Source organism: Convolutriloba macropyga, chromosome 14 (genome assembly GCF_964194025.1).
Source record: "Convolutriloba macropyga chromosome 14, txConMacr16.3, whole genome shotgun sequence".
Lineage (NCBI taxonomy): Eukaryota > Metazoa > Xenacoelomorpha > Acoela > Convolutidae > Convolutriloba > Convolutriloba macropyga.
The window spans coordinates 34,776,107-34,791,164 of record NC_134481.1 but is presented as its reverse complement, the minus strand read 5'-3'; positions in this window follow the sequence as shown (position 1 = coordinate 34,791,164).

Below are 15,058 nucleotides of genomic sequence, written 5' to 3'. Positions count from 1 at the left end.
TTATCGTTAATTCGCTAACTGAGTCGTCAATTTGCGTGCTTGTAGAATGTTCTGGATTTCGCGGTGCGAAATCACCACATAAGTTATTAGTGGAATTTGGATTATTTACGACGCAATTTGTAGATTGATTTCGCGCTGCGAAATCGACGTAATTTTCAGCATTTAATAAGAAGCGTTTCGCGCTACGCTTAATTATATCCAATTTAGCTACAATGAATTGCTCGTCGTATGTGGATATATTAGCAGCTTGTTGATGCGGGTCGCGAGATATATAATCCACTAATCCCGTTTTTGTGCCCGGAAGGTGATCAATCGAAAATTCAAATGGTAGTAAACGATCTACCCATCGCGTCAGTCTACTATTATATGATTTATTGGATCTGTTTTCTCTCATAATAGAGAGAAGGGCTCTATGATCAGTTATCACAGTAAAGGGTTTGCCGTATAAGTAATACTTAAAGTGTTCCACTGACCAAACAACACCCAGAAGTTCTAGTTCGTTTATGCTATATCTGTCTTCAACAGAGTTCAAAAATCGCGACGCGAATGCTACAGTATGCCACCCATTAGGTGTTCGTTGCTCCAATGCACATCCCAATCCCTTACGCGAGGCGTCACATTTAATTCGTGTTTCCAAATCCGGGTTGAAATGTTTATTTTCAGTTGTTTCCGTGATTTGTTCTTTTATTAAAGAAAACTGTTTATCGTGCTCTTCCGTCCAGAGAAATTTCGAATTTTTCTTAAGCAATGGTCGGAGGGGGTAACATAATTGTGACAAATTCGGAATAAATTTTCCAAGATGGTGTACAGATCCCATAAAAGATCGAAGTTTTTTAAGATTAGTAGGTGCCGATAATTTTCCGATTGCATCTGTTTTACTTGAAAGTGGGGTTACACCAGACTGCGTAATATTATGACCGAGCCATTCAATCGTCTCTTTTGCGAAATGACATTTTGCCAGATTTATGCGTGAATTTTCCTGATCCAGTTTTATTAGACATTTTCGTACTAAATGAAGATGTTTTTCGATTCCACCTCTACTAACGATCAAAATGTCATCTAGGAAACAGAAAGTATTTTTTAAACCGGCTAGGGTACAATCAATAGCTTTTTGGAACTCCGCCGGCATGTCTGTCAGCCCGTAAAATCCAGTTTTAAAACGATATGTGCCAGTCATATCACCACTGACTATATTGAAGTTACAATGGCGGGCCGTATCACTGTGTAGCTTCAATTGACTATAAGCGTATTGCAAATCAAGAGTTTTGAAATAAGCAGTCTCCTGCGGCGCCGTTGACAGTGTTTGCGAAATCGTTTGAATTAGCGAATCTATATTAGGCATTTGTTTTTATGAATAGCTTTGTTTAGGATTTTTGAATCAAGTGCTATTTTGATTGACTTATCCTTTTTTACCGTAATGACAATCGGAGATATGAAAAATTGATCTGAACAGTTGTTTAACTTTTCAATATGTCCTTCGTTTAACAGTTTTTCTAATTCAATTTTCCTTTTCGGTTGGAGGTGAATGGGTACTTTTCGTCCTTTTTGATGTATTACTCAATAATTTTTGTGAAATTTTGAATTGACCGTGTGGTTTTTTGATTTCCCAGTTCGAGATATCAAGTCAGGAAATTCCTTTGCCATTGATTTCTTGATTGCACAAGGTGGATCTATATTATTAACTCCAGATTGCGGGCAAGGCTTCTGAGAAATTGTAATACCTAACTGGTCAAAAAGGTCCCGTCCTAATATTGGTCTAAATCCATCGGATACAACTGTTATTTTTGCCTTCTGTATACTCCAATCATTGCATTTTACCGGCGTTTTCAAAGTGCCAAGAGGTTGGATGATATCATTTGAAAATGACTTTAATTCCAATGGTCTTTTCTCCGACCATTGTGATTGAGCTCAATTGAACATTATTTCTCTTGCGAGTGACATATTAATAATGGTACAACCACTACCAGAGTCTAGAAGTAAATCGCAGTTTGTGTTTCCAATTGTAAGTGTTAAATTTTTCAGTGTCAAATTTGGGGAACTCGTATTTTCAATAGTGGCAACGTAATTATCATCCGAAGAATCATAGTCTGAATTGATTTGCGTATTATAATTGATATAATTGACGTTTAGACTTTCCTGGCTAGAATTTTAATTAGATGTTTCTGCCGTATCTATATTGTTAATGCGATTAGTTTGTTGAGTGTTTCTTGAAGAATTAAGTCTTCGACGACAAACTTTAGCGAAATGGTTTTGCAAACCACAGTGATTACCTTTCTTACCCATTGCGGGGCAAACCTGACGATGTGTAGGTGTCCAGACTTGACCACAACCACGGCATTGACCAATGGATGCACGGTTTGTGACTGTTCTGCTTGATTGAGGTCCTCGTGCTCCCGCGCCGCGAAATCGATTGAATTGTTGTACTGTGTTTACCGTACTGCCAGTTGCGCCGTTATTAGATGAAATTCTTTGCTGATTCTGATTACCCATTTCCATGTTTACTGCAATGCTGAGTGCTCTCTCTGGTTCGACTGTGTCCCTTAGAAGCTCTCGCTGAATGTCATCGTCTAGCATGTTAGTGATGAAAATGTCCCTGATGATGGCTTCTTCACGATTTTCAAAGTCACAATTTTCAGCTAGTTCTTTTAAGATGCTGTAAAATTGCTCTACAGTCTCGCCCTTCTTTTGCTTCCGAGAGAAGAACACAAATCGATCGAATTTGATGTTTCTTGGGCGGATAAAGGCAATCTCCATCATTTCCCAGAGTTTTAGAGTAGTCAAATCATAAATGTTGTCGTGCGGGAATTTTTGTGTTAATAGTCGTCTTCCTTCAGTACCAATACTGAGGTACAACAGGGACACGCATTTCTTATCGCACAGATTCCAAGGACGCTCCCCACATAGTATTCCCGCTTCGGTTATTTTTTGACACTTTAGTTCCCATTGTAGCTTCAGCTGGTTGTTTCTTACTCTACGTTCTCTTTCTGCTTCCTCGGTTGTGTCGTCGATCGGCATTTCATACTTCGGTTCCACTGGTAGGCGAACTGTTGATGGTTTGGGTTGAAGCAATGTGTCTATAGTTATGTTCTCGCGAGCGAGAATCGCTAGTTTTAGTTGAATTCTCCATTTCTCCCATCTGATCGGTGGGTCTGAGGTTGGTCGTTCCCAAAATGGCTCTATTGACAGCGGTGTTTTTCTCGATTCTCGAGCTGACTGCGCCATGTCGTACAGATTTACAATCTGTAGATTTGAATTGTTTCGTAGTGCCAATTAGCGTTCTTTATTTCGGCCAATTTAAGATTGATTTGGCGGAGCGAGTTCAAGTTTTATTTTGTTATTCAAATATTGATTATTTGAGTTACAAAGTTTAGGTTGATTTGGCGGAGCGAATTCACGTTCAACTATCTATCGGGTATTTCGCTTAGCGAAAGATACCAAATTTTTGAGGCGTCTGAATTTAGACTTTGGCGGATCGAAATCTAGTTAAGAGAAAGAGTCAACTATTTTAAATTACGAAATTGAGAAGAATGAAATTAGGCAAGATTAACAAAAACTGCTTCACAAATTGTTCACAAGATAACATTACTAAATTGCGGCAACTGACAATCACGAGACAAGGTGAACAGACAAAAGATCATGCATAGGATATAAACAAATTAACAAGTATGAAATCATCGGATTTAATCTTCAAAATTAAACTGAATAAATGAACAAATTAAAATAAGGAAATTGAACGAAATTAAGTTAAACAGAAATTGAACTAAATTGGTTGCACCAAAATAATGAACTCAAACTACAAATGTACTATTGTACCACAGGTATTCAACAGAAATTCCAAAATCAAATTCCGATTTCATTGGGGAGGTTTCGCCGCGAAATCCTAATGAGAGATGAACAATAGATCCAAACCCAAATCACCCAAGAGAAATGACAGTTTTGCAGGCCGAAAACCAAGATCAATCAGCTTCCGAATAAAAACTCAATAAACTCTCTGAACTCTCTAAATTTTATCTATTATTTAGTATTTTACTACTTATATAACCGGTGAATGTTTATTAATTTTCTGATTTTACGTACTAATTTTTCTCCCAACAGGGGGAAATGTCATACCGTATGGATAATATCATCATATATCCATAACCGTATTTAGTTCTAATTACCCATTTGAATGCAAGTGTTTTGTTGTCTAGTTTAAAGTCAGTTCATAAAATGTTCTTTGTAATTTCCTGTCTGTTCATCTTTTAGACAGGAAACTGTCTGTTCAGCTCATAAACAAATTAATATGTTCTTCCTGTCTTATGATTATGTTGTGAACAAAACTTTCATTTCGTTTTGATTCTAATTTGTAATCTAAACTGTTCTTTCTCCAATTTGCAGTTCTGAAAACCAGTTTCAGTTCAACTTTAGTTATTTGCTTTTCAATTGCTCTCGCTCAAATAGAATCGCGCCATTCGCACCGCGATTGAACATTTCAATAGTTGGAAATTCTAATTGCACAGAAATAAGTGCCATCCGCGGCGCAATTGCCTTGATTGAATTGTGAGATAAGCATTCGTGACTCGATTGGCTAAATCAATAGCAATTGAGTACAACATAATTATTCATAATTTTTTTTTCCAAAATTTCAAAAGCTTGATGTGCGTAAGTAAGCTCCACCCGAAAATGCTGTTGTGAATTAAATGTGTTGTGTAACCAGTCAAGACTATTTGCATGGTATTTTCTGTCTCATCATCCAAAAGATGAAGAATATCATGTGATAAAACCCTTCTACATTTTTTCCGTTTGCGCTCCAAACCTAGTTTAGTGGGTGCAACTATTTGGTAATTGCAACTCCCAAATGCACGTGCCATCTGTTCCATGTTTTAAAGTAATTACTTATGTGATGGCACCTGCTCTGCATCTGGAGGAATGCAATAGTACCAGGAAGATGGACAATAGCTGAAACTGGAAATGAGATTTAAAAAAGAAAATGATATTACATGCAAACTTGCTCCTGTTGCAAAAAGCCGCAATGCCAGCTCTGAAGTTAACATCATCAATGAGACAGCTGTTCTTATCATTTCCAAGAGGAATAATTTGTTCGGTACTTTTGAAAAGGGATAGGACAAATTTAAGCCGCAAAATAAACTATTCGAGTCACAAAAATCGTTTAAGTCACAAATGAATGTTCAGACTATGATATACTGTTGAAGTTTGTGGTAACGGGAGGAAGAAAACATATTCTCTATTGTGGGCGAAATGAAAAGTTTTTCAAGGCCAACAAGATTGGAGCTGTAGAACGTAATTTTTCCGGCATTATATATGTACATTTGGAAACGTACACATATGGAAACGTACAGCTTTTCAGAAATAAAAAATACAATTCAAAGTCAATCGTTGAGGTTGCTTGTATGATTCATGAGAAAAAACAAAGTTATTTGCTCATTCCATAGATTTAAAAAACAGCCGCACAATTGAGTTTTGCGGAAACATCAACTGTAGATTCAATTGTGCATTTATCGAACTTGAACAAATGATAGGTGCTAGAAATTGCGATTGCCTCAAAATTTGGATCTTTCCCGTTTGTGCCCCCCCCACAGCTTAGTGAGTGCATATATTTTCACTCCCCACCCCCCAGACGCGCGTGCCATATTCCTACTTAATGGAACTACGTAATGACTGTGATGACATGTGCTTTGCTACTGGAGGGTGCATAACGTACTGGGGGGGGGGGGGGCACACAAGCGAAAAGATCCCAAAAATCTAACTGCAAATTAGTTTTCCACCTTTATGCCTTTATGTTGATTTTTAAATATATTAGAGCAATGTCTAAATGATAGCTGTAAGCAAGGTAGGTCCCATTATCAATCAAAAAATTTTTTTGAGATTGAAATAGCAATTTCAGAAAAAAAGGAAGAATGAAAACTAAATGAAAAAAATAATATATCACATTTTATTAATAATTATTGTTAATGGCTGTACCTTTTATGTATTGCAGTATTTCCTTTTATATGTCAGGGAACAGGAATTATTAAAAAAACTCAGATTATTACCCTGTTTAATTGTTAATTCGAAAAACACTTTAAAGTTTGAGGTACAAAATTTTCTGTATTTTTGTGTGAAATTGGGTTATATGGGCCTAAATTTGACAACCAGGACAACAACATTTATATATTCAAGGGGTAGAATCAATGACTTCTGTAAGTTATGCTGATCTCTGACCCAATTTCTTATGATTTCGGTGTTGTGATATCTCGGATCTTTTCCGTTTGTGCTTCCCCAATACGTTTTACTCACCCCAGTTACAGAGCACGTGTCAATACCATGATAAATCATTATGTAGAAATATGGCACGTGTATCTGGGGTATGCAAATAATAAGCAACCACTAAGCTGTGGGCCACAATGGAAAAGATCCGATATCTTAATCAATTAAAAGCCATATACATGGCACTCAAGATTGGCCATATATATATATATATATATATATATATATATATATATATATATATATATATATATTGAGCGTCAAAATAAACCACGATGTGCCCTCGCCTTAATGTTGGTTCGTTGCTTTTGGATAGCTGATTCAATTAGCTTGGATGACCAAATTCATCAGAAGAATGTGAACACTAAAGCTCTGAGGCGGCAAATTGTAGCGACTGAACTTGGAAGATCGCCTTCTCAATGTTAATATGCGTTTAACGCAAATTTGTCTATGTGTTTCGCTCTACTAATTAAAACCTTTTTAGGCGTCATCTTGCAGTAACAATGTCTTACTTTCGATTTCCTGCTCATTTTTTTACAGTTAACCTTTAGCCCTAAAAAGAGCCTTAAAAATCCTGATCAAACTTGAGCCTTAGATATAGCACTCTTACGAAAGCCCCTGGTTAAGAGCACTTAGTCCGCCATATGTCTAAGTATATGTTAGCACATGAATCTTAGCGACCCGAGGGGGGATAAGATTCATTTGCTAACTTATTTAGAGAATAAAAGGGTACGCAGGGGGTTAAACTTTAATTAAAACTGAAATTAAGAGTACAGCTTTGCAAATTAATAAACGAGAAGTTTTCGACAATTTTTCTAATTTTGTCCTGTTTTTCAGCTATTTCAATCACTTCCCGCTACAATTCGTCATCGCTATCGAAATCGCTGCTATCATGAGATCTTTTATGCCCTGTTTGGCATCCCCTAATGTCATTTCTTCGAGAGATATCCCTACTGCGAGCGGGCCGCTAAGTTATGGTCGATAAGATAAGTTAGGGCCGCTAAGTTAGGGCTGCTAAGTTAGGGCCGCAAAATTTAGCATTCTACTATTGCACGTGCTAATTGCCAATCACACGTGCCTCAAATTTTTGGCGACCAAAAAATTTGTACACTGGGTTCTCTAATATTTATTTTGTAACGTTTAGGCTATGGTAGGACTGCAATTTAGCAACGGGTCTAAATCAGCAGTCTCTCCGCGTAATTTGGAGCTTTGAGCGTATGCCGAAAAATAGTTAGAAGACAGTAAGAGCTCAGAGATATAGGTGTTTGCACACTAATCTGATATCAAACTGACAAAGTGTGGCCAGAACTATCTTAAATTTTATATAGACTAAAAATTTGAAAAATATTTTAAGATGTAATCAAAAATATATGATAGACACCAAATAGACTCAATTGAGCTACACCTAAGTTTTTCCAGAAGCTTAGCGTCAGTCGTCTAAAGGTACAATCATTAACAAAAACAAACCCACGAAATGTGCTTCGACAACGTAAACTTGTTGTTTTGTTCTCATTTTTTTGTCAGAGTTAACAAGGCCCTTAAAATTAGCTTGTAACCAATCTACGTTGATATGTGTAATTTATTGTCATTAGTCCCTTACAATTTCAGCATTTTTGTGAAAATTGATCCATAATTCATTAGAAGCCCGGAAACCCTTTCGTTATGATGTTTTTCTTATTCTAACCTATTTCGGTGTCAGAATTTTGGCACTCATGTTTCCAAAATTTTTATCACCAATGGAGTTTCCCTAGCTAAAAGCAGTGCCATGAAGACAGGAGGATTTTGGAAAGAGTGGAAAGTACTTGTCTCTCTGTCCAACTTTTTTTGTCCTGACGCTAACATCACTGCGAACAGCCGGGCTATCTTCCTCTGGCATCCGTTCAAAAAGAATTTGTTTTTAATTATTCTCATTCAGCCTACATTTTTACATTTGAGTGCTCAAAGGCATGAATGAGTCACAATTACCAATTTTTCAACATAAAATACAAATACTCATTTTGATTTGAATTTTTTCTCGTCGTTGTTAATTTTTAGGCCGTCAAATATGTAAAAGCTCGCTTTCACAATTTATGAGGAACGAGCAATTTTAGTTGCTTTTGCTCTCGCAGGGCGAAGTTTCATTTAGAAAACTTATTGCCAGTGATAAGCATTTTGTACTATTTCACGACTATACAAAAGAAGCGAGAGACCAAGTTTCTTCTATCCAAGTGGAACAGAAGCAGTGAGAACATTTTGAAACTTATATCAATGTTTGGTTGATTTAATCCAAACATGATGGTTCTTGCACTAGGATAAAAAATTCTTGACAAATAAACCCTATGGTTTAATACTGTTATCTGAAATTTCAAAAAAAACTTACGTTGACTCCTGTTCAAGAAAAATAGGCATATAAAAGAGGAATATAAAATAAAGAGAAAATATAAAATTATAAAAATAGGAGCATAAAAATAAATATAAAAATATAAAGAGTTATATAGGAATATAAAAGAGGAATATCTAGGCAAATAAAAGAGGTTTCCACCTCTTTGTTGATTTGGCCTTGTCAATTACATATGTCGATGCCTCACGTTCCGCAACAACAGAATCCACCTCAAAGTAATATTCCACACCAAACACAAGTCCCTATTACCCATTCCTCGCATAATGTACCTCCACTTCTAAACCCACTCGTGAACCCGCCTCGCCTCTTGTATTCCCACCTCAACAATTATATAGTCCTCAGCCTCCCATGGTTCCGTCGCCCATTCCAGCGAGCGCAACAGCATACTTACCCGTCCCCAACATTCCACAACAAAACATTGTCCATTCACCTCAAACCCGCCTGGTACCGTGTCCTACAGCACAAAGACCTCCCCATAACTGTAACCTTGATCTAAACTTGTGGAGTTTTCCTCAGAATAAACCCCCAAACGTAAACCAGGCGACAAATAATGCTACCGTCTATAAAAATGTTCAACTGTACCTAACCCCGCTATCAGCCATCCCATCTTGCAAATGAGTGCACAACATAATCCGAATAGCAACTACGCAGAAACTTGTAGCATCCCTGTTAACCCTTTTAGTACAACTACTAACATCGCACCACCCTTTGTCACGCCGGTTATAGATCCAACATACTGGCATACTGCTCCGATACCATTGTGCTGGGGTGGCCCACCGCATCCCACGCCTCCAGAGCCAGCATCCGAAAATGCAAGTTTGATTAGGGCATTCACTGACGCCTTTTCTAGCTAGAGGAATGACCCACTACACGAATGGAAGTTGTCCCAATACAATGGGGATCCCCTACAGTGGCACGAATGGTATGGTGAATTTAAAAGCTCAATTGACTCTCAGTCCTTAACTGATGATGTAAAATTGACATACCTTAAGACCCTCGTAACAGGTAAAGCTAAAACAGCTATAGCTGAGTTCGCCTACTGCGGCGCAATGTACAAAGACGCACTGAGGACTTTACAATGTAAATTTGGCCAACCACAGGCGGTTGTAAGTGCACATTTGGACAAATTCAACAGCTTTCTACCACTGAAGATGCACAATAGCGATAACATCATTAACTACTCGGGGTGCATTTCAAGCCTTGTCGGGGTATTTAAATCGCTGTCATATGATTCGGATTTAAAAAGTGCTGCGCTTCTCAACACTGCCGTACAGAAGCTACCACCCAACATGAAGTAGTCATGGTCACTCTTCATGGTCAAAAAGCATTGGGTGAAACCTAACCTTCTCGATTTCAACGATTGGTCGAAAGAGAAGGCCGAAGCGCACGATTTAATGAAGAATACCGCAACTAAAGCAAGGTCTGAGGATACCAACAACTCAGTAACAAGATTAAAAGTTGCTTCAAAGGCATTTGCTGCAAATACGCAACAAAAGAGTAACCTTAAGCCGCAACAGAGATCTCCGTCAACAATCTCTAGTTGTATTGTATGCAAAGGCAGCCACCGGTTGTGGGAATGCCGTGTATTTAAGAAAAAGACCCCCAAGCAGAGAGCCAAGGTCGTGGCTGAGGCAAAGCTCTGTTTCTCTTGTTTGCGTGATAAACACATGTTTAGGCAATGCCCAAGTCCCCATAAGTGTAGGAAAGATGGTTGCAACAGCTCCCATAACACCTTACTTCATGGAGCTGAAAGGGTTTTTCCAGCTAAACCCTCAACAAACAACAACATCGATACTTCGAAGTCGGACGCAGGTACAAGTAGGCCATCTACTGGTCAACAGCAACCAAGCAAAACAACCACTTTGTCTTCCGTGACGTATGTCAAAGGCCTCCTTCAGGTCACGGAACTGAAAGTTACTAATTCTTCTGGTACTAGTGCTGCGGCGTTGGTTTTATGCGATACCGCTTGCAGTAACTCTTGGGTGTCCGATAGTCTCGCAGCTAGACTCGGTTTGCAGGGTACCGCATTAAAACTGACCGTCAAGGGTATAAACACTGAAGAACTCATAGACACAAAGGTGGTTCAATTGACTGTGACACCTCATAAGGACCAAGTCTTCGAAGCATTCACTGTGCGTCCCTACGTGAGGGAAACATTAAACGTAGGTTCTGACATCATTGACGTCAAGTCCATGCAAGAAACTTACCCACATTTGGCAGTTCTAGATCCAGTAAGATACAGCTATGGAGAAATTGAGATGATACTTGAACAGGATGTCTACCATGCCATCCGCCCGTTAGAGTATTTTTCAGCCGACGAAAAGTGATCACCGTTTGCTGTCCGCTCGCCCATAGGTTGGGTTTTAAGTGGCCCACTTCCGTCAAAATCAAGTTCAGTCTCGGTGTGTTTCAAAGCCAATATTGAACAGGATTTTGAATTAGCTTGTCAGGTTAAATCTTGGTATGATATGGAATCGTACGGCGCGTTCAAGCAAGTTGACCCACGATCCGCAGCGGATGCTCGCGTGCAGGAAATACTCGAAACAACAACTTTCCATAACGGCCAAAGATACGATGTCGGTATGTTATGAGCTGATGACAACGTCCAGCTCCCGAATAACTACTTTTCATCACTGGTACAGCTCAAGTCTCTCAAAAAGGGGCTCTCGAGGGATACATCCTTGAAAGAAAATTATGCTAATACCATCCGTTAAGACTTGGAAAAAGGTTACTTGATTACAGTCCCTGATGCTCACAAGGTCGAGCAGCGGTCGGATGAAGAGTGGTACCTACCACATCATCCCGTAATCAATCCGAACAAACCGGGGAAAGTGCGTTGGGTATTAAATGGTGCAGCAAAGTTCCACGGTACTTCTTTGAATAAATCTTTGCTCACTGGCCCCTACCTGCTCCAAAACCTAATCCACGTACTACTTGGGTTCCGTCAACATCAATTCGCCGTGTCCGCAGATATCGAGGGTATGTTCCTCCAAGTGGGTGTCCCTGACTGTGACCAGCCATCCTTGCGTTTTTTGTGGCGGGAGGACCCCACAACAAAAGTTGTAGTGTATCAATACACGCGCCATATATTCGGGGCTAAAGACTCGCCCACATGCGCTAACTATGCACTGCAACGCACGGCCCGAGACAATGTTAATCAGTACCCGGAAGCAACCAAAGCCGTCCTAGAAAACTTCTACATGGACGATTACTTGGATTCGGTGGAGTCACCTGAGAGGGCTCTCAAGTGATCGATGGAGTTGGTGCATCTTCTCCATCTAGGTGGGTTCAAGCTTACTAAGTTTAAGCAATTTACCAAATCTGGCTGATCGAATTGATGGGTCAACACAGTCTACCGAATCAAAAGTAATTGCATCATCAAAGGAGGATTCTTCGCACGTGCTTGGGTTGAAATGGGATCACAACAATGATACTCTAGTTGTGAGTCGGGGTACCTCCAGTACAGTAACTAAGTCTTTAACACAACGCTTGGTATTGAGCCTAGTATCTAAGGTTTGATCCCATTGGCCTAGTGGCACCATTTACTGTTGGTGCCCGATTGTTACTAAAGGACATCTGGCGTGTCAGCGGGCAGCACTGGGATGAAGAATTACCAAAAGACACTGTAGAAAAGTTCCTCGAATGGAGTGTAGAACTACCCAAGCTTGCCGAAATCACCATATAAAGGAGCTACTTTTCGGGAAATTTTAAACACCTGGAACTACACATGTTTGGCGATAGTTCCCAAGAGGTCTTCAGCGCTGTTGCATTTCTCCGAGCTCAAGTAAAAACTTCTAGTGGGCCAAAAACAGAGCTTGTATTTGTCCTGGGTAAAGCCCGTGTAGCACATATGAAAGTGATGACAATTCCAAAGCTAGAGCTGCAAGCTGCTTTACTGGCCGCTCGGTTGAAACAAGATATCTGTCGAGCCCTTACTGTGCATGTCAACAAAGTTTATATGTGGACTGACAGCACTACTGTCTTGCAGTGGCTCAACTCCACAAGCAAGCAGCTAATATTTGTTGCAAACCGCGTATGCGAGATTTTAGAACACACTAGCGTTGACGAATGGAACCACGTTGCCTCAAGCGATAATCCAGCAGATGCCGGTACTCGTGGTATGTCCGCTGAGGTTTTGCAATCAAGTAGCTGGGTGAGGGGTCCAGATTTCTTAAGAACCAAGGAATTCCCGTTCGAACCAAGCTTCGAAGTAGTTAAAAACATCAAACTTGGTATAGTAACTAAGGAAACTGACAAAACCAATACATTATTGGCCGCATCCGTAACCAAGTCAACTAAGGAACCGCCCCCGCAACTAATCCCCTTCGATAAGTACAGTTCTTATCAGAAGTTGCTACGTATAACAGCGTACGCACTCCGCTTGTTACCTTCTCACGAATGTTACCGTAATGCCGATGGTAGCATCATAGACCCCACGGAGCTTGACGAAGCCGAGCGTCATCTCCTGTACCTTGTGCAAGGGGAGTCATTCAATGCAGAGAGAAAAGATCTCCTCGAAAACAAACCCGTTAAACGGAGTAGCCGTATTGCTTCGTTTTCTCCCTTTATTGGGCCAAGTCATCTAAACGGTTGGTTGAAGTTGACTTTGATGTAAAACATCCTATCGTTCTCGACGCACGCCATGCATATGTAAAGTTGTTCCTTAGGCACAACCACGTTAAACATCATCATCAAGGTATTGACTACCTGCGGTCTAAAATACAGGAACGTTATACCATCCTCAAATTACGATGCTGGCTGCGTTCATTTAAATCCAACTGCGTCACGTGCAGAAAGTTCCGAGCTGCTGCTATCCAACCAATCATGGCTGACCTCCAGTATGCCAGTCTCCTCCCTTCACAAAAACCTGTGTCGACTACTTCGGCCCGTTTTACGTTACTGTGCGTACGACTACAGAGAAGAGGTGGGGTTTCCTCTTCACATGCTTAACTACTCGTGCCGTTTATGTTGAAATTGTTCCGTCCATGAACGCCAGTTCGTGTGTAATGGGAGTGGAGCGTTTTGTCTCCCGTCGAGGTACATCAGCCATTATTTGGTCTGATAATGGTACTAACTTTGTTGGTGCGGAAAAAGAACTAAGCGAGAACATCGAGAAGTGGAACTTCATCAACATCGCCGTCGAACTCGCCTACAAAGGCATTAAGTGGAGGTTCAATCCGCCCAGTGCGCCACACCAAGGTGGCATCTGGGAGAAGCTGGTACGTAGTTTTAAGCGAATACTTCACTCCATCCTCGGTACTCGTCGTCTCACGGACGAAGTTTTGAACACTAATTTTTCTCTGGTCGAACATGCACTTAATTCACGTTCGTTAACGCCTGTAAGCGCCGACCCGTCCGACCTAAGCGCATTAACACCTAATCACTTTCTCCTCGGTAACCAAGCACGTAGTCTCCTGTCCATCATTGGCGTAGATGAGTATGATCACCGTAAACGTTACGCCCGCGCGCAGTCTTACGCTTAGGCTATTTGGTCTCGTTGGATCAAAGAATACGTACCGGCGCTGAACCGACGTTCCAAGTGGCAGACGCCTGCCGAGCATCACCTTAAGACCGGTGACTTGGTCTGGGTAGTTGAAGAGACCAACCCAAGAGGTTACTACCCCACTGCTCGGGTCACTGAACTTCGTTACGGTTCCGACAGCGTCGCACGCTCCGCTGTTTTGCGCACGTCCACCGGATCGCTCGTCCGCCCGCTTGTAAAATTAGTACCCATTCTCCCAGCATTTTCTTCTGGGCCGGAGGATGTTAGTAACTAAATAGATGTAAGCGGGAGAATATTAATCAATCAGATTCGAGTATTCAAATTACGTATAGAATTGCGTCCAATTTACGCACAAAGCTCGGAAAAAGTGCATATAACATAATATCAATTAAATCTAATCATAAGACCTATCAACTAAGACATGATTCGGCACAATAATTTTCGGGTTTTTGGATTCATTGGTACAAAATGGTGACTGGCATTGAACTGATTCGTTACCAGACAAAATACCGGCCAAAAGAGTATCAAAAATTGCCGTCTAAAAAACCACTTGTTGCTCTCTTCGATGAGTTAATACGTTGATATGTTCGCCGTAATCTTAATACATACTAATGATTATACGTGTTGCTAAAGCCTATACGTGTTGCCGATAATACGTTTAGGTATTGATCTTTGCTTAAAGAAATACGTTACTTGGATTGAAGTTATCAAAACGAAAGAGTGCTTTACACCTTTATACCTATAATTGGACATAACCTGCTCACATTTGACGCAACGAACTTATGATTCGAAATGGGCAGCAAAATGTGTTGTCAAAACCCTGCTATTGACGAAAACCACTCTCATAGTACCTTTCAAATCAAATTCCCAACTAAACCGGGGGACTTGACAAACTACTAGTGTGCAGTACCGTAGTAGTGTTCACTCGC